Source organism: Hyla sarda, chromosome 2, assembly GCF_029499605.1.
Source record: "Hyla sarda isolate aHylSar1 chromosome 2, aHylSar1.hap1, whole genome shotgun sequence".
In the NCBI taxonomy this organism is placed as follows: domain Eukaryota; kingdom Metazoa; phylum Chordata; class Amphibia; order Anura; family Hylidae; genus Hyla; species Hyla sarda.
In genome coordinates, this window is record NC_079190.1 from 484,008,513 (window position 1) to 484,028,805 (window position 20,293).

Consider the following 20,293-nt stretch of genomic DNA (forward strand, 5'->3'; position numbering starts at 1 on the left):
AGTGGACCCCCCCCACATGTGACCCCATTTTTAAAACTACACCCCTCACGGAAGGTAATAAGGTGTGCAGGGAGAATTTACACCCCACTGGCATTTGACGGATCTTTGGAACAGTGGGCTGTGCAAATTAAAAATTTTATTTTTCATTTTCACAGACCCCTGTTTCAAAGATCTGTCAGACACCTGTGGGGTGTAAATGCTCACTGTACCCCTTGTTACATTCCGTGAGGGGTGTAGTTTCCAAAATGGGGTCACATGTGGGTATTTATTGTTTTGCACTTATGTCAGAACCGCTGTAAAATCAGCCACCCCTGTGCAAATCACCAATTTAGACCTCAAATTTACATGGTGCACTCTCCCTTCTGAGCCTTGTTGTGCGTCCCCAGAACACTTTGCGCTCACATATGGGGTATCTCCGTACTCAGGAGAAATTGCGTTACAAATTTTGGAGGCTTTTTTTCTTTTACCGCTTGTGAAATTTTAAAGTATGGGGCAACACCAGTATGTTAGTGTACAAAAATGTTTTTTTTTTACACTAACATGCTGGTGTAGACCCCAACTTTACCTTTTCATAAGGGGTAAAAGGAGAAAAAGCCCCCCAAAATTTGTAATGCAATTTCTCCCGAGTACGGCGATACCCCATATGTGGGCCTAAACTGTTACCTTGAAATACGACAGGGCTCCAAAGTGAGAGCGCCATGTGCATTTGAGGCCTAAATTAGGGATTTGCATAGGGGTGGACATAGGGGTATTCTACACCAGTGATTCTCAAACAGGGTGCCTCCAGCTGTTGCTAAACTCCCAGCATGCTTGGACAGTCAATGGCTGTCTGGAAATGCTGGGAGTTTTTGTTTTGCAACAGCTGGAGGCTCCGTTTTGGAAACACTGCTGTAGGATACGTTTTTCATTTTTATTGGGGGGGGAAGGGGTGGTGGGGGGGGGGCAGTGTACGTGTGTATATGTAGTGTTTTACTCTTTATTTTATGTTAGTTAGTGTAGTGTTTTTAGGTTACATTCACACTGGCGGCGGATTACACTGAGTCTCCCGCTAGGAGTTTGAGTTGCGGCTGCTGCAGCTCAAACTTGAAGCAGGGAACTCGCTGTAATCTGCCGCCAGTGTGAATGTAACCTGTACATTCACATGGGGGGGGGGGGGGGGGGGCAAAACTACAACTCAGAACGTGCATGCTGGGAGTTGTAGTTTTGCAACAGCTGGAGGCACACTGGTTGAAAAATACTGAGTTAGGTAATAGAACCTATTACCTAACTCGGTATTTCCCAACCAGTGTGCCTCCAGCTGTTGCAGAACTACAACTCTCAGCATGTACTGATTGCCAAAGGGAATGCTGGGAGATGTAGTTATGCAACAGCTGGAGGCACGCAAGTACGACTCCCAGCATGCCGAGACAGCCATTGGCTGTTCCTGAATGCTGGGAGTTGTAGTTTTGCAAGATTTAGAGGGGTTCAGGCTAGAGATCACTGACAGTGGTCTCTAAACTGTGGCCCTCCAGATGTTGCAAAACTACAAATCTCAGCATGCTAAGACAGCAAACTGCTGTCTGGGCATGCTGGGAGTTGTAGTTTTGTAACATCTGGAGGGCTACAGTTTAGAGACCACTGTCAGTGATCTCCAGCCTGAACCCCTCTAAATCTTGCAAAACTACAACTCCCAGCATGCCAACACAGCAAACAGCTGTCAAGGCATGGTGGGAGTTGTAGTTTTGCAACATCTGGAGGGTGACAGTTTAGAGACCACTCTCTAAACTGTCGCCCTGCAGATGTTGCTAGGCAACAGACTCCGGACACGCGGCGTCATACTTACCTCCACCGCCGCCGTGATCACAGCCGCCGCCGGGTAAGTGATCGCCGCTGCCGCCGCCGCCGCTACTACACGGTTCCCCCCGCTGTGCCCGGACACCGATGGGTGGGCATAGCGGGGGGGAACCGAACTTTAACCCCCCCGCCCCCAGTCTGCTATTGGTCGGCCGCTCCGCCGATCAATAGCAGGGATAGGAGGGGTGGCAACCCTGCCACCTCACTCCTATCTCTTCAAGGGGGATCGAGGGTGTCTTGGACACCCCCGATCCCCCTTATTTTATCGCGGCGCCGCGATTGATGGGCAGGGGGAGAGCGCTCCCCCTGCAAACACCGTAGATGCTGTGATCAGAACTGATCACGGCATCTATGGGGTTAATGCTGCCGGGACCGGCGTGATCGCGGCCCCGGCAGCTGCGGTGGGACTCCGGCTGTGATTGACAGCTGAGTCCCACCCGCGATCTCCTGCGCTGCCTGCGGCAGAGCAGGAGATCGCTTGGACGTATGCATACGTCCATTTGCGCGAACGTGTAATTCGCTTGGACGTATGCATACGTCCAATAGCGGGAAGGGGTTAAGGAATAAATTTCCAGGAGGAATAACAGAGGGACTTCACAGTGCAAGGATGATCTAGAGTAGTGGTTTCCAAACTGGTACTTGCGAAACTGCAACTCCCAGCATGTCCGGACAACTGTTGGACATGCTGGAAGTTGTAGTTTTGCAATGGAGGAAAGTGGAGGTGTCCAGTGTTGCCTCATTTACAGTGGTCCCTCAAGTTACAATATTAATTGGTTCTGGGACGACCATTGTATGTTGAAACCAGAACTCTATAGTAACTGCTAAAGGCACCAAAAATGTCATCCAAAAAATAGGAAAAAGTGAGAATTAAAGAAAAATAAGTAGATAACTTAGGCTGGGTTCACACCACGTTTTTCAAATACGGTAACCGTATACGGTTTTCCGCAAAAAAAACGTATACGACCGTATCCGAAACCGTATGCATAGAGAATGCATTGTAAACCGTATTCCAAATGTTGTGTACGGTTGCATCCGTTTTGCCTCGGATACGGTTTTGCCGATTTTTTCAACCGTAGGCAAAAAACGCTGTCGACCACGTTTTTGCCTGCGGTCGGGAAACCGCATACGGCCGAAAACGAAGCCGACCGGAGGCTGCAGTTCACTCCGGTCGGCTCATAGACTTGCATTAAATACGGTTCCCGAATACGGCTGAGTGCGGGCGCCGCGACTAAGCCCCGCCCCCCTCCTCCAAACCGTATACGGGAACCGTATTTAAGAAAACGTGGTGTGAACCCAGCCTAAGAAAGATCTTCTGGGAGCTGTTATCACTGTCTATTTCAGTGTTTCCCAAGCAGGGAGCCTCCAGCTGTTGCAAAACTACAACTTCCAGCCTTTGGCTGTCCGGGCATGCTGGGAGTTGTAGTTTTGCAACAGCTGGGGGCACCCTGCTTGGGAAACACTGGTCTATGTAGAGGACACAATGTCCTAAAGTAACATGGAGCCACCCTTACCTGGTGTCCAAAGGAGATGCTAACTCTGGCGCAGGTAAAGAGTACAGAACATGTAATACCTCCCTGTACTGTAGGGGGCGCTACCAGACAGGAATTAAAGGGGTACTCCAGTGAAAAACTTTTTTTTTTTTTTTTTTTTATCAACTGGTGCCAGAAAGTTAAACATAGTTGTAAATTACTTCTATTAAAAAATCTTAATCCTTCCAGTACTTATTAGCTGCTGAATACTACAGAGGAAATTGTTTTCTTTTTGGAACACAGAGCTCTCTGCTGACATCACGAGCACAGTGCTCTCTGCTGATATCTCTGTCCATTTTAGGAACTGTCCAGAGCAGCATATGTTTGCTATGGGGATTTTCTCCTACTCTGGACAGTTCTTAAAATGGACAGAGATGTCAGCAGAGAGCACTGTGCTCGTGATTCAGCAGAGAGCTCTGTGTTATAAAAAGAAAAGAATTTCCTCTGTAGCATTCAGCAGCTAATAAGTACTGGAAGGATTAAGATTTTTATTTTTTTTTTAATAGAAGTAAATTACAAATCTGTTTAATTTTCTGGCACCAGTTGATAAAAAAAAAAAAAAAAGTTTTTCACTGGAGTACCCCTTTAAGTGCATATACTTCAGTAATACAGGGGTTATACCAGTACAATGCCCAATCTGATTGGTCGGTTCTTCCGGCCATTGACAGGTTTCACAGATCTGGACTGTCTGTAGCATTGTATGTTGAGTCTGGTTTCAAGTTACAATGGTCCGGAAAAGACCATTATATGTTGCAACTATTGTATGTTGAGACCATTGTAAGTTGAGGGATCACTGTATTGTTGCAGAGTTTTGGTCATGTGATTCGAAAAAAAAAAAACATTGTGTAGAATTCACCTGAAGTAATAACTCTATGCCGCCCCCTGCTGGGTGGTCAGTGGGTTTGTAGCTCTGATGTGACGCCGAGGGGCATCATTGCTGTAGATTAGAGATGAGCGAACTTACAGTAAATTCGATTCGTCACAAACTTCTCGGCTCGGCAGTTGATGAGTTTTCCTGCATAAATTAGTTCAGCTTTCCGGTGCTCCGGTGGGCTGGAAAAGGTGGATACATTCCTAGGATAGGGTCTCCTACGACTGTATCCACCTTTTCCATCCCACCGGAGCACCGGAAAGCTGAACTAATTTACGCAGGAAAAGTTATCAACTGCCGAGCCGAGAAGTTCGTGACGAATCGAATTTACTGTAAGTTCGCTCATCTGTACTGTAGATGTCAGAAGACGTAACGTAAGGCTGCTTTCACACTATAAAACTCATCCGTTTATAAACGTCCGTTATAAAAACCCTGAAAATCGGCTGTTAATCCCATTATAGTCTCTGGCAGTGGTCTCCAACCTGCGGACCTCCAGATGTTGCAAAACTACAACTCCCAGCATGCCCGGACAGCCAACGGCTGTCCGGGCATGCTGGGAGTTGTAGTTTTGCAACATCTGGAGGTCCGCAGGTTGGAGACCAGTGGTCTATGGGATTTTTACATAATCCTTTTTAACCCGTTATAGCCCGTTATTAATAACAGACGTTATTTTGTGATGGAAGACAGTAACGGGAGAAATGGCGCATGCACTATTTCTTCCGTTCATTCACCCGTTAAAACGGATAATGTAAAAATCCCATAGACATGGGATTTGTTTAACAGACGATTTTCAGGGTTTTTATAACGGATCTTTTAACGGATGTATTTTATAGTGTTACTCTTAGGCTGTGCTTCTGTTTTTTTTTCTGCAAAAAAGAAATAAATAAATAAATAAAAAAAACCTTAAAAAAGAATGGGAAATTTTAAAACTCACTACTTAAAAATAATATGTAAAAATGACACCAAAAAATGGCCATCTTTGGAGTGCAAAACCAGGAGGCTTTTTTTTATTTTATTTATTTTTTCTAGCCAAAAATCACCAGACAATAGTTGTTAAAGGGGTATTCCAGGAAAAAAACTTTTTTTTTTTTTTTTATATCTTTTTTTTTTAATGCTCTCTGATGACACACGTCTCGGGAACCACCCAGTTTAGAAGAGGTTTGCTATGGGGATTTGCTTCTAAACTGGGGTTTCCCAAGACAGGTGTCATCAGAGAGCACTTAGACAGAAAAGAACAACCTTAACTTCAGAAGCTCATAAGTACTGAAAGGATTAAGATTTTTTTAATAGATGTAATTTATAAATCTGTTTAACTTTCTGGAGCCAGTTGATTTATATATATATATATATATATATATAAAAGTTTTTTCCTGAATAACCCCTTTTAAAGAGTACAGAACATGTAATACCTCCCTGTACTGTAGGGGGCGTTACCAGACAGGAATTAAAGGGGTACTCCGGTGGAAAACTTTTATTTTTTTTTATTTTTTATTAACTGGCTCCAGAAATTTGTAAATTACTTCTATAAAAAAATATTAATCCTTCCAATAATTATCAGCTGCTGAAGTTGAGTTGTTCTTTTCTGTCTGGCAACAGTGCTCTCTGCTGACACCTCTGCTTGTCTCTGGAACTGCACAGAGTAGAAGAGGTTTGCTATGGGAATTTTCTTCTACTTTGGACAGTACCCGAGACACGTGTCATCAGAGAGCGCTTAGACAGAAAAGAACAACCTTAACTTCAGAAGCTCATAAGTACTGAAAGGATTAAGATTTTTTAATAGAAGTAATTTACAAATCTGTTTAACTTTCTGGAGCCAGTTGAGATATATATACGTTTTTTTTTCCTGGAATACCCCTTTAAGCAATCTCAGCCAGGCTAAGTTTCCACACAACTTAATTTTGTTTGCCTGAAATGAAAAAAGAGAACCACAAAAAACTGCCCTTTTTTCTGCATTCCCAAGATGCCGTTTTTTGCAGTGTTTTCTTTTTCCCCAAAAAAATTGTGGGTTGTAGTTTAGGCATTTTTTTTTCTTTCATATTTCTTTTTCCAAGTTGTGTGATTCAATAATCATGTGACTCAAGGATTTCTATTAAATGGCGGAATAAGCCCTTTCCCTAATAAAAAAAAAAATTCCTATATCCCTATTTTTTCAATTTTTACAAATAAAAAAAATCCAAAACAATAAAATCTACTCTGTATCGCTGCGTGTAGAAATGTCCGAACTATTAAAATATAACGTTCGTGATCTCGTAAGGTGAACGCTGTAAATGTAAAAAAGAAAATACCAAAGCCCAAAATTGCTCATAAAATGTGATTTAAAAAATAAATAAATTACAAAAAAAGTGATCAAAGAGTCATATATAAGCAAAATATTGTTGTACTGATAAAAACTACAAGTCACGGCGCAAAAAATAAGCCCTCATACAGCCCCATATATGGAAAAATTAAGTATTCTTTGGACAGAGTTCCATTCTGCTGACGCAATTCCACTGCAGCGATTGTGAACAGATCAGCAGAATACTATTGAAAACAATGGGACTCTGCTGCAAGCGCCGTTCTACATTGGAATGTGTGCACTGTGAACAAGCCCTGTGTGTACTACTTCTGTTCAGCACACTTGTTTTCAGTAGGGATGCAACGAAATTTCGGCCGCAGAAAATTATCGGCCGAAAATCCCCCCTTTCCGATAACCTCGGTAGGCGTGGCTTAACTCTTTCCCGACCCATGACATACATGTACATGTCATGGATCGGGTGAGGACATGACGCAAGCTGACATCTACTTCCAGTGGTCCGTGGCTCTTCATTTGATTGAGCCTGGCTAAGCAGGCTCAACCACATGATCGCAGAGCTCACAGATCAATAGAGTTCTATGGAACTCCATTGATCTGTATGAGAAATCCAATGATTCCTCCTAAAAGTCCCCTAAGGGGACTAATAAAAAGTAAATAGAAGAAAATTTAAAGTTAAATAAAAGTAAAAAAAAAAAATCCATTAACCCCTTCCACAAATGTTTAAATCACCCTCATTTTCCATATAAAAAAATATATGAAAAAATAAGCATATTTGGTGTGGCCATGTGCGTAATTGCCCCAACTATTAAATTGTTTTCTTTCTGATCCTGCCGTGTGAACAGCGTAAACGCCAAAAAATTTTGAATGCAAAATTGCTGATTTTGGTCACATCCCAAAAAAAGTTATAAAATGTAACAAAAACTATATTAAAATAGGGGGTGGGGCACTGTATTTTCGGTTTCAGTTTTTGGCCAAGAAAAGCCAAAATTTTCGGTTTCGGACCAGAATTTCCCTTTCGGTGCATCCCTAGTTTTCAGTGTCAGTTCACAACCGCACAGTCACTTCTCTGTCTTCTGTGATCTTTAAAGAAAGTTTAAAAGTGTACTAGACATCTCATCCCCTAACCATAAGATGTCTGATAGCGGGGGTCCGGCCGCTGGGACCCCCCGCGATCTCTGGCCTGACACTCTCTGGCTTCGGGCCGCGGCGGTCGTGACGTCACGCCCCCCTCTATTCATGTCTATGGGAGGAGGCTTGAGGGCTTAGGATAAGGGGATAAGATGTCTTTGGGCAGAGTACCCCTTTAACGGGGAGGAAAATAAAAGGTCAGGCCTGTGGTGGAGGAATGTGGAAAACGTTGCACATATCCTTGTCTGTGGGGACATATATCTTTAACATACACGTTGTATACAGGATTGTTAGTCCTTGTTTCCCCACACTCAGGTATATATCTATGTGCAGGATTTTAGGGGTCTGTGACTGTAGAGGAAATGGGGAGATGTTCCTTTGGTTTCAGGGAAGTTTGGATTTGTGTGTGTTGGGGGAACTGCTGTGACCACGGGGGAGGTTGTGAGGACTGCTGTGACTATTGGGGAGGTTGTGAGGACTGCTGTGACCACGGGGGAGGTTGTAAGGTCTGCTGTGACTACGAGGGAGGTTGTAAGGTCTGCTGTGACTACGGGGGAGGTTGTAAGGTCTGCTGTGACTACGGGGGAGGTTGTGAGGACTGCTGTGACTACGGGGGAGGTTGTAAGGACTGCTGTGACTACTGGGGAGGTTGTAAGGACTGCTGTGACTACGAGGGAGGTTGTAAGGTCTGCTGTGACTACGGGGGAGGTTGTAAGGTCTGCTGTGACTACGGGGGAGGTTGTAAGGACTGCTGTGACTACTGGGGAGGTTGTGAGGACTGCTGTGACCACGGGGGAGGTTGTAAGGTCTGCTGTGACTACGGGGGAGGTTGTGAGGACTGCTGTGACTACGGGGGAGGTTGTAAGGACTGCTGTGACTACTGGGGAGGTTGTAAGGACTGCTGTGACTACGGGGGAGGTTGTAAGGTCTGCTGTGACTACGGGGGAGGTTGTGAGGACTGCTGTGACCACGGGGGAGGTTGTGAGGACTGCTGTGACTACGGGGGAGGTTGTAAGGACTGCTGTGACTACGGGGGAGGTTGTAAGGACTGCTGTGACTACTGGGGAGGTTGTGAGGACTGCTGTGACTACTGGGGAGGTTGTAAGGACTGCTGTGACTACGGGGGAGGTTGTAAGGACTGCTGTGACTACGGGGGAGGTTGTGAGGACTGCTGTGACTACGGGGGAGGTTGTGAGGACTGCTGTGACTACTGGGGAGGTTGTAAGGACTGCTGTGACTACGGGGGAGGTTGTAAGGACTGCTGTGACTACGGGGGAGCTTGTAAGGACTGCTGTGACTACCGGGGAGCTTGTAAGGACTGCTGTGACTACCGGGGAGCTTGTAAGGACTGCTGTGACTACCGGGGAGCTTGTAAGGACTGCTGTGACTACCGGGGAGCTTGTAAGGACTGCTGTGACTACCGGGGAGCTTGTAAGGACTGCTGTGACTACCGGGGAGCTTGTAAGGACTGCTGTGACTATTGGGGAGCTTGTAAGGACTGCTGTGACTATTGGGGAGCTTGTAAGGACTGCTGTGACTATTGGGGAGCTTGTAAGGACTGCTGTGACTACCGGGGAGCTTGTAAGGACTTCTGTGATTATTGGGGAGCTTGTAAGGACTGCTGTGACTACCGGACAGGTTGTAAGGACTGCTGTGACTACCGGACAGGTTGTAAGGACTGCTGTGACTACCGGACAGGTTGTAAGGACTGCTGTGATTATTGGGGAGCTTGTAAGGACTGCTGTGACTACCGGACAGGTTGTAAGGACTGCTGTGACTACCGGACAGGTTGTAAGGACTGCTGTGACTACCGGACAGGTTGTGAGGACTGCTGTGACTACCGGACAAGTTGTGAGGACTGCTGTGACAAATGTGGCAGTGATTCCGGCCTCCAGTCTTTTTGGGGATGAGGCCATAAGGTTTACACACCTGGATTTGGGGATTTTCTCCCATTCTTCTCTGCAGATCCTCTCCAGCTCCCAGGTTGGATGGGAACCGTCAGTGGAAGCCATTTTCAGTTTTCTCCAGGGACGTTCCATTGTGTTCCGGGTCTGTCTTGGTCACTTGAGGACATTTACAGAGTTGTCCCTAAGCCACTCTCACTCTTCTCCCCCAATTACTTAGTTTTGTGGGGCGGCACCTCTAGGAAGAGTCCTGTTAATGAGCGACCTCATTAAGAATTATAGAGGTCACTGAGCTCTTGGGAACTTTTAAAGCAGCAAAAATGTTTCTGTCCCCTTCTCAGATCTGAGCCTATACACAATCCTGTCTCTGAGCTCTACAGGCAGTTCTTTCACCCCTCAAGGCTTGTTTTTTTTCTTTGATGTGTCAGCAGTGAGACCTTATATAGACAAGGCCGGGTCTTCCCAAATCATGTCCAATCATCCAAATTTACCATGGTGTAGAATAGTGTTTCCCAACCTGGGTGCCTCCAGCTGTTGCAAAACTACAACTCCCAGCATGCCCGGACAGCCGAAGGCTGTCCGGGCATGCTGGGAGTTGTAGTTTTGCAACACCTGGAGGCACCCTGGTTGGGAAACACTGGTGTTGAAAGATCTCAGAGATGGTCAAGAGGAATGGGAGGCCTCAGAACTAAATTTCTGGTGTCATAGAAAAGGGTCTGAATACTTATTTGTTAATAAATTTGCAAAAAAAAAATGTTTAGAACTTTTTTTTTTCACTTTTTTTGAATGTACTAAAAAAATATAGCCTTAAAGGGGTACTCCGGCCCTAAGACATCTTATCCCCTATCCATCACGCTCCCTCACATAGACTTGCATTGAAGGGGCGGGGCATGATGTCACATGGGGGCGGAGTCACGATACTCCGGCTCCGTAGTCGTGAGGCTCACACAGGTGCGTGCAGCTCACACAGGTGGGTACTGCATGAGAGATTGCGGGGTCCCCAGCGGCGGGACCCCCGTGATCAGACATCTTATCCCCTTAGGATAAAGATGTCTAGGGGTCGGAGCTCCCCCTTTAACATAACAAAATGTGAAAAAGTCCTAAAACTTTGGGAATGCGGTGTACACATAGACCTGTGTGTATTGATCAGGTTAGGCAGTAAATTCCTCACATAGTTGTCCACCTCGCTGTCCCTCGTACAGTCTGCCGCGCGTGCGATCTGTAGCTTTCAGCAGAGTCAGCAGATCCGGGTGGGAAATTTTCCAGTGAGACGTCGGTATGTAAACCTTCCCTCCAGGACATTCCCCAGTCAGCGGCTCTCCACCAGTTGGGAGTATCCAGTGCAAGGATTTTTGTATACACAGGTGAAGGTGTATTTTGGTGCCCCCCCCCCCCCCCAATTACTGACGTAGTGGTGGTTGGATGCACCCAAAAAAGTCGGAACATTGGGGGGAGATTTAACAAAACCAGTCTACAGCAGGGGTTCTCAACCGGTGGTATGCATTCCCCTAGGGGTACGCCACCGGTTGTGCGGGGTTACACAATGTGCTGACAAATACCTGCCATGCATTGGTCAGTATTTGTCAGCGCATTGCGGGGAATGGCCGCGGCAGTTCTCAGTAAGGTATCCCGGCCGCGGCTACTTTACGGGAGCTGTGTGGTTGCTGGGGAGACGCGTGACGTCCCCTGACGTCGCGCGGGGGTGCCACACAGCGCAGGAGGACGTCTCCCTTCTGTGTGGCGCCGAGTGGGGCTCTGGGAGCGGTGCTCTGGGAACGGGGCTCTGGGAACGGGGCTCTGGGAACGGTGCTCTGGGAGCGGTTCCCGAACAAGCTGGGTAATGTAAGAAATAATTGTATGGGAGGGAGGGATGTTCTATAATATTAGCCCAGGGGGATCGGAGGGGGGATTGGTGGGGGAGAGAAATAATGGCACAAGGGCATTAAGATGAAGGGGGAGAGAGGGATAATGGCAAAAGGGGATCAGAGGGTGGGGGGGAATTATGGCACAGGGGAATTTAGATGGAGGGGGGAGGTAATGATTATCCCCCCCCCCCCCCTCCATCTTTATCCCATTGTGCCATTATTCCCCCTCCCTCTGATTCCCCTTTGCCATATCGGACAATAATGACACAGGGGGATTAAGTATTGCCTTAGTATAAAGGTAAGCACACGCCTTTTGTCCACGGGTACCCCTCGCGCGCTACTTCCGTGTGAGGGGTACCCGCGGACATACTTTCAGCCTTTGGGGGTACAAAAAGGTTGAGAACCACTGGTCTAGAGGAAAAGTTGCTGAGTTGCCCATAGCAACCAATCAGATCGCTTCTTTCATTTTGCAGAGGCTTTATCAAAAGTGAAAGCAGCGATCTGATTGGTTGCTATGGGCAACTCAGCAACTTTTCCTCTGGACAGGTTTTCATAACTCTCCCCCATTGTGTTGTGGCCTGTAAAATGTAAGAGAATGGCGGTGTATACAGTTTATATATCACCGCTCACCAGGGAGACGCATAGGATTCTCTCACTGGTTGGGGTTTACAAACATAATAACTCCACCCCAGGGCGACATATTACTACTGCAGTGACTAATACCATTAAAGGGGTATTCCAGTTAAAAAAAAAAAAAAATCATATCAGCTGGCTCCAGCACGTTAAACAGATTTGTAAATGACTTCTATTAAAAAATCTTGATCCTTCCAGTACTTATAAGCTGATGAAGTTGAGTTGTTCTTTTCTGACTGACCACAGTGCTCTCTGCTGACACCTCTGTCTGTCTCAGGAACTGTCCAGAGCAGGAGCAAATACCCATAGCAAACCTCTCCTGCTCTGGACAGTTCCTGAAACGGACAGAGGTGTCAGCAGAGAGCACTGTGGTCAGACAGAAAAGAACAACTCAACTTCAGCAGCTGATAATTATTGGAAGGATTAAGATTTTATTTTTTTAATAGAAGTAATTTACAAATCTGTTTAACTTTCTGGAGCCAGTTGAGATATATAATAAAAAAAACTTTTTTCCCCCCTGGATATGGGTTTAATGGTGCAAGAGAAGAGGTGGAGCTCAGAGAAAGCACATTTTGGGGTCACTCTGTTCCATTTCCACGTATGCGTGCCATCACTATGTCAGGTTAATTTTTAAGCTGCTGTATCCAAGTGCAGCTTAATGGGGTCACCAGGGATCACTGCCCTTTGCTAATGTTACCACTGGGTGCACGGTAAGTGCTGGTGATACGTAGGGTCTCCAAACTGTGTGAACCTCCAGATGTTGCAAAATTACAACTCCCAGCATGCCCGGACAGCCATTGGCTGTCCGGGCATGCTGGGAGTTGTAGTTTTGCAACAGTTGGAGGTCCACTGTTTGGAGACCACTGTCCTACTGAACCTGTCTCCTGAATCTACTGTAGGCATTATCTAAATAAAAAAAGGTATAAAAACCAAAATTAAGAACCAAACACCGTGCAACCAAGTGTGTGTGTGTGTGTGTGTGTGTGTATATGTATGTATGTATGTGTATATATGTATGTTCCAGCATCACGTCCAAACGGCTAAAGATATTAACATGAAACTTGGCCACATGTTACTTATATGTCAACAACAAACATAGGATAGGTGATTTAACCCTTACTTTTTTTGTTTAAAGTCCCATGCAAATGAATTGGAAATGTATGTTCCCACATAACTTCCGTACGGCTGGAGATATTTCAATACCTGGGACACCTATTACTTATATGTCATATAAAAATATGATAGTTAAATTAACCCTTACTGGACTTCCAGTACCTTACTCCACAAGCTCCGCATCTCCTGGTGAATGTGTCAATCCGGCTTGCAAGCCACACCCCATCTCACAAAGAGACCAGGTCAGGATAGGAGGACGGGATATTCCGACGGGATATATATATGTTTATATATATAATTTTTATTTATTTATTTTTTATTATTATTATTATTAGTATTTTTTATTTGTACTCAATGCACAATTTAGTCCCATAGAAAAATTATATTTTTTGGCTTTGATAGAAAGTTGCTGTAAATGGAATGGTATAGCTGCAGACCGGTCAGCGTGCCCGTACTGACCTGTGTCTACAATAGGCAGGTGAGCATCAAAACTGGACCATGGTGGCCTGGTCTGATGCATCATGTTTTCTTTCCCATCATGTGGATGCCCGGGTATACATACATCACTTACCCAGGGAAGAGATGACACCAGGATGCACCATGGGAGGAAGACCACTCTGTCTGCTAAAAACTCTTGGTTCTGGCATCATGTGGATACAGTGACCCCCCCCCCCCCCCCGACCTACGATGGCCCCGACATACGATCATTTCAACATGCGATAGTCTCTCAGAGGCCATCGCATGTTGAAGGCAGCATCAACATACGATGCTTTTGTATGTCGGGCCATCGCATAAATGGCTATCCGGCAGCGCAGACTGCTTCAGCTGCCGCCGGATAGCCGTTTACTGTGCCCCGTGTTCTCCGGTGATGGTCTCCTACGTGTCCTCAGGGCTCCGGAGCGTCCCCTTCGGGATCCCCTGCATTGCCGGCGCTCTCCATCGTCGTCATCACGTCACCGCACACGCCGTCCCCTCATCCAATAGGAGCGTAGTGACGTGATGACGGCGACGTGAGAGCGACGTTCCCAGGCAGCAGAGACGTTCCGGAGTGGCGGGGACACCATGGGGACACGGCGACAGCGATGGAAGGCGACATCCATGGCAGCGGTGACAGGTCCGGAGCGGCGGGGATAGGTGAGTATAACTTCCTATACTTTACATTGCACACGGATCCCTCAACATACGATGGTTTCAACAAACGATGGTTCATTTGGAACGGATTACCATCGTATGTTGAGGGACCACTGTATTACCGTGGTACATACCACCTATTTAAACATTGTACAGACCAAGTGTCCCCCCTCATGGCAGTGGGACCCTCTATTTGCTGTGCACTGTTTCTGCAACCCCATAACAAGTAGAGTTATTGCTAACTTTGTGCATTTAGAGTTGGACATTCTTCTAAAGGGTTAAATGAAGAAAATCTGGTCGTCCCTGCTGGGAATTTCCACTTGCATAACACGTACCTGACATGCTGGTAGACGTGTAGTTTGCATTGCACGTGTAGCACCGTTGTTTGCATACTGCTACGTGGTGAGCCTTGGACATGTGTCACAGTCCCACAGCCCAGGACAGACCACCTCCGGATGGGAACATGATGCTTAGACAAGTCCGATGCTGGGCATCTGTTGTGAGGGCATGCTGGGTGCTGTAGTTCTCTACCTTCACAATTGATTTAAGTGAGTAAATCCGCAACTTAAATTGTCATGCTGCATATCCTGCCCTGCAGGTCGATTTCTGTCTGGAAAATTTCCTCCATGTAGATGACATTTACTTGGTAATGGAACCTGCTGCAGATCACTCAATAAAGGGGTATTCAAGGAAAAAACTTTTCATATCAACTGGCTCCAGAAAGGTAAACAGATTTGTAAATTACTTCTATTAAAAAAAATCTTAATCCTTCCTATAATTATCAGATGCTGAAGTTGAGTTTTTCTTTTCTTTCTGGCAACAGTGCTCTCTGCTGACATCTCTGCTTGTCTCGGGAAGTGCACAGAGTAGAAGAGGTTTGCTATGGGGATTTGCTTCTTAACTGGGCGGTTCCCGAGACACGTGTCATCAGAGAGCACTTAGACAGAAAAGAACAATTCAACTTCAGCTGCTCATAAGTACTGAAAGGATTAAGATTTTTTTTATCAGAAGTAATTTACAAATCTGTTTAACTTTCTGGAGCCAGTTGATATAAAAAAAATAATAATTTTCATGGATAACTCCTTTTTAGATGGTAACTCTGAAACTTTTTATATCCGAACTCCGATCACACTCCAGCGGCATCTTCCTAGCCCCAGAGTAAATGACATCACAAAATCTATGGCGAAAAAAGGCGCCATTTTCTAACTTTTGGGGGCTTCCATTTCTATGCAGTACACTTTTCGGTAAAAATTACACTTTATCTTCATTCTGTAGGTCCTTAGGGTCACAGGGATACCAAATTTATTTTATTTTACTACTTAAAAATTATTATAACTACATGTACCAAAATTAGTATGTTTAAAATTGTCCTATTCTAACCCCTTTAACTTTTTTATTTTTCTGTATACGGAGCTGTATGAGGGCTCATTTTTTGTACTGTGATCTGTAGTTTTTATTGGTACCATTTTTGTTTTGATGGGACTTTTTGATCGCTTTTAATACTTTTTTTTTAATAGTATATAAAGTGACCAATTTTGGACTTTGATATATATATATATATAATATATATATATATATATATCAATCAATTTTTTTTACATGTACACCATTGACCGTGCGGTTCAACTAACCTTCTACCTTAATAGTTCAGACATTTACCCACAGGGAGGTACCACATATGATTGTTTATTTTTTATAACATTATTTTATTTAAAAAATGAGAAAGGGGGGGGGGATTCAAACTTTTTATTTTAACACTTTTTTTTTACTCTAGTCCCAATAGGGGGGTATTACATACACTGTTCAATGATCAGTGTTATCAGTGCTCGGCTTCTGTAGCCTGCCTGGCTTGGATAATAGCTCTCCCGCCATCCACTCAGCTGATCAGGACCCGCAATTTCACCACGGATGTCCCAATCAGCTCCACAGAGCTTCCGGCACCGTTAACTCCTGCATTTAGACGCCACGATCAACTTTGATCACGGCGTGTAAAGGGGTAATGCCGGGCATCTGCGCAAATGGCGATGTTTAGCATTAGCGGTGGGTCCTTGCCGCTAATAGCAACCGTGACCCACCAGGTATGTAAATTACTTCTAATTAAAAGTCTTAATCCTTCCAGTACTTATCAGCTGCTGTATACTACCACAGTGCTCTCTGCTGACACCTCTGTCCATGTCAGGAACTGTCCAGAGTAGGATAGGTTTGCTATGGGGATTTGCTCCTGCTCTGGACAGTTCCTGACATGGACAGAGGTGTCAGCAGGGAGCATTGTGACAAAGAGAGAAAAAAAACTTCCTCTGGAGCATACAGCAGCTGATAAGTACTGGAAGGATTAAGAATTGTAAATAGAAATAATTTACAAATCTTTTTAAATTTCTGGCACCAGTTGATTTAAATAAAAAATAATAATTCCACCAGAGTACCGCTTTAAATACCAGTATGCAAGGGTGTACCAGTATGCTCTTTGCCCTTTAATGGGCACTGTCAGATACAGAAACTTTTGATATGTTATAAAGCATGTATAACCAATAGGTTTTGCAATTGCTTTCATTAGAAAATTTTCAGTATTTCATACAGAAAAAGCCAAACAACTGCCCCCCCCCCTGCCTGCTTGGACACATACTAGTCCTGCTGTGTCCATGCATCATCACCTATGTCATGGACACACTCCCTTGATTGACAGCTGTGAGCTGTTTAACTTTCTGGCACCAGTTGATTTAAAAAAAAATAAAAAAAATTGTCACCGGAGTACCCCTTTAACCCCTTAAGGAGTCAGCCCATTTGCACCTTAAGGACTAAGACAATTTTATCTTTACGTTTTCGTTTTTTCCTCCTCCCCTTCAAAAAATCATAACTCTTTTTTATATTTTCATCCACAGACTAGTATGAGGGCTTGTTTTTTGCACGACCAGTTGTCCATTGTAATGACATCACTCACTTTACCATAAAATGTATGACGCATCCAAAAAAAATACTATTTGTGTGGGGAAATGAAAAAGAAAACCGCAATTTTGCTAATTTTGGAAGGTTTTGTTTTCACGCCGTACAATTTATGGTAAAAATGACGTGTTCTTTATTCTCTGGGTCAATACGATTAAAATGATACCCATGATTATACACTTCTCTATTACTGTTGCGCTTAAAAAAAAATCGCAAACTTTTTAACCAAATTAGTACGTTTAAAATCCCCCTATTTTGAAGACCTATAACTTTTTCATTTTTCCGTATAAGCGGCGGTATGAGTGCTCATTTTTTGCGCCGTGATCTTTACTTTTTATTAATACCATATTTGCTTATACAAAACTTCTATTAAATTTTTTATTAATTTTTTTTGGAATAAAATGTTATAAAAAAAAAAGCAGCTATTTTGGAAATTTTTATTTTTTTAATTTTTTTTACGTTCACGCTGTTCACCGTAGGGGATCATTTACATTTTATTTTAATAGTTCGGATATGTATATAAAATAATTTTTTTACACTTTTTGGGGGTAAAATAGGGAAAATGGGACAATTTAAGTTTTTATTGGGGGAGGGGGTTTAAAAATGTTTTTTTTTTTTTTTTTTTTACTTTTATTTTTACACTCTTATAGTCCCCATAGGGGACTATTTATAGCAACCATTCGATTGCTAATCCTGTTCACTGCTATGTATAGGACACAGCACTGATCAGCATTATCGGTCATCTTCTGCTCTGGTCTGCGGGAAGGCAGATCAGAGCAGAAGACTCCCAGAAGGCAGCGAAGTCAGATGAGGGGACCTCCGTCTGCCGTGCAGGATGATCGGATCGCCGCGGCAGCGCTGCGGGCGATCCGTACATCCTGTTAAGTGACCGTGATGCTGCAGATGCCTTGATCTGTATTGATCACTGCATCTGAGGGGGTTAATGGCGGACATCCGCGGGATCGCGGGTGTCCGCCATTACCGGCGGGTCCCTGGCTGTGGATCCACAGCCAGGACCTGCCTCGCATGATGCCGGCATCGCTCCGATGCTCGCGGTTATGCTCAGGACGTAAATGTACGTCCTGGTGCGTTAAGTACCACATCACCAGGACGTACATTTACGTCCTGCGTCATTACGGGGTTAAAGGGTACTCTGCCCCAAGACATCTTATCCCATCGCTGCAATCTCTTTGCGGCACCCGGCATTAGTTTAGAGCATCAGGGTCAGTGCTGGAGGCTTGTGACGTCATGGCCACGCCCCCTCAATGCAAGTCTAAGGGAGGGGGCGTGACTGGCGTCACGCCCCCTCCCATAGACTTGCATTGAGGGGGCGGGGCCATGACGTCACAAGCCTCCGCCTCACATCACAAGTCATCCGTGTACCGGATGTCTGGGATGCCGCAGCCGAGATCGTGGTGGGTCCCCAGGGGCGGGACCCCTGCGATCAGACCTCTGATCACCTAACCTTTGGATAAGGGATAAGATTTTTTAGGGGCGGAGTACCCCTTTAACAGTGCCATGACCATTTCAGCGCTGTACACTTTGTCTACCTTCTGCTCCATTCCAGCTCCTGGTCCTTTTGGTTTTGCAGTAAGGGGAAATAGGGGAATTGAGGACCTCTATGCAAATGATTGGCGGGGGTCCTCCAAATCTTTATTACCTATTATCTGTTTATATAACACACAAGTAAAGAGGAGAACGTGCAAACCCCTATACATGAAAGATCTGAGAGACTTCAGATAGGGCCTCCTCCATAAGTGTCACCTCTTCCCTCATCTGACGTCTATTCTGTTTATTTTTGTGGAAAATTCCTCTGCCAGTATATGTTTTCTTTCCTTCGGGTGGACGCAGTTTAGGTGGAAAAACAAAGAAAATAGAACTTTCTCCACTTTTTATTATTCCCTAGTTACATTTTACAGAACGGTAAAGACTTACAGATACGTTGTGTGGTTTGGCACGGACCTCGTATACTTTGTTCTCTTTATTCTCAGTGTGGAAAATCCCTGAACATTTCACAACGCGGCCGCGTCACAGGATTTCCCTGTATTAATGGATTGTCCTAGAGCAGTGTGTCTCCAGCAAAGGCTATCTGAGCATGCTGGGAGTTGTAGTTTTGCAACAGCTGGAGGCACCCTGGTCGGGAAACGCTGCCTTAGAGAGGGCTGAAAATAGGGGTGTGTATGAAAGTAAAGACATGTGAGCAGAGCGCTCACACTCACTGGCAGGATAGTAAACACATTTGCATATTTATCTCAGGGGCGGGCCAGGCTGGGAATATGGAGGAAGCAGGGGAGCTAGGTGAGCTGGCTCCCCGTCCCCATTGCACGCAGCAGCGGAATAGGAATAAGGGATTAAACTGGCATAACTCTGAAACAACTACACAATATAAATTAAGTGATGACTGTTTTTGAAACTTGCACTATACTCAGTATATTGGGTTTAGTGCGGGTGAACAGCCTCTCAGTTTCTCTTTTACTGATCCATTTCTTGAAAACATGTCTGAAAAAAGAGAGGTGGAGGGATAGATTGGATGAACAGACCCAGCACAGCACAGCAGACTCAGGGGGGAAGTGAATGCATATTGAGTGAGGGCGGGCTCAGTTTTCCTCAGACACGCCCCTTCCTGAGCAGTGGATGTTAGAATGAGTGAGCAGCAGAACAGAGGAATTTGTGAGCCAAATTCCAAAGCTAGACACATAAGAGACATGTAAAGAATCTGCACGACCTAGTGAGGAACATGTAGAAGCAGTAATTTTTTTCTGTAATATCACAGGTACGCTTTTAAAGGAGTTCTCTAAACTAAAACTTTTAACCCCCGCTGTGCCCGGGCTGTAAAACTATATACATAATAAACTTTCACTTACCTGCCTACGATCCCCCGTTGTTCCGATATCGCTGTGCCGTTCTCCGGTCCCGGTCTCTTCCACTTCCTGCGGGTCAATGACTTCACTCTGTGCTCAGCCTATCAGCGGCCGCAGCAATGTCCCGTCGCGGACATATGTTCACTGTGCTGCCTCTTATACCAGAAGAATGTGATCTGTGTCAGAAGTCAC

At 45.0% G+C, this 20,293-nt stretch overlaps 1 protein-coding gene across 3 annotated transcripts in view; it reads left to right on the forward strand.

The window, feature by feature from the left end:
- BACH1 (BTB domain and CNC homolog 1) overlaps window positions 1-20,293 on the forward strand; it is a 57,132-nt gene that overhangs the window by 19,046 nt on the left and 17,793 nt on the right. The window lies entirely within an intron of this gene.